Genomic DNA, 602 nt, shown 5'->3' with positions numbered 1-602 from the left:
GACAGCTTTATATTGAGTTAATCCTGGGTAAGTAGAGTCAAACATAGTTAATTGATCGTTCGTTAATTAGATAATCTGTACTGTTCGTGCTGATTTTAATATACCGGCTGTCAACCTGTCAGTGGGACAAGGACAGACGGCTGAATTTCCAGACGTATCGCGCTCTTTTGAATTTGGAGAATGATGACGAATATATTCAGTCCAGCAGGAAAACCAGACAGAAAGTCGCCAGATGATTCTGACTTTGAACTTACATTTTAAAATCTAAGAACAGGCGTTGAAAGCTTGAGAAACCGGTGTGATGTGTCTTTGAATCAGAATAAATGTAATAAGACCATAAAACCCTTGAAAAAATTAGGCCATTCGGCCAGTAGAATGCGCACCGCAATTCCGTTATGGTTGATTTATTGTTATTTTTCTGCCTTCGCGCCCCTAACCTTTGACGCCCTGATTAACTAAGAAGTTATAAAACTCCGGCTTAAATCCATCCAGTGTCTTGACCTGCACCGCCGACTGTGCCAATCGATTCACAGACTTTCCGTGCGTGGCTAAAGGAAAAAATCTTCATCTGTGTTGTAAATTGACGTCTCTCAATTCTGTGC

This window comes from Hemitrygon akajei, unplaced genomic scaffold (assembly GCF_048418815.1).
Source record: "Hemitrygon akajei unplaced genomic scaffold, sHemAka1.3 Scf000121, whole genome shotgun sequence".
NCBI lineage: Eukaryota > Metazoa > Chordata > Chondrichthyes > Myliobatiformes > Dasyatidae > Hemitrygon > Hemitrygon akajei.
This window is presented reverse-complemented; position numbering follows the sequence as displayed.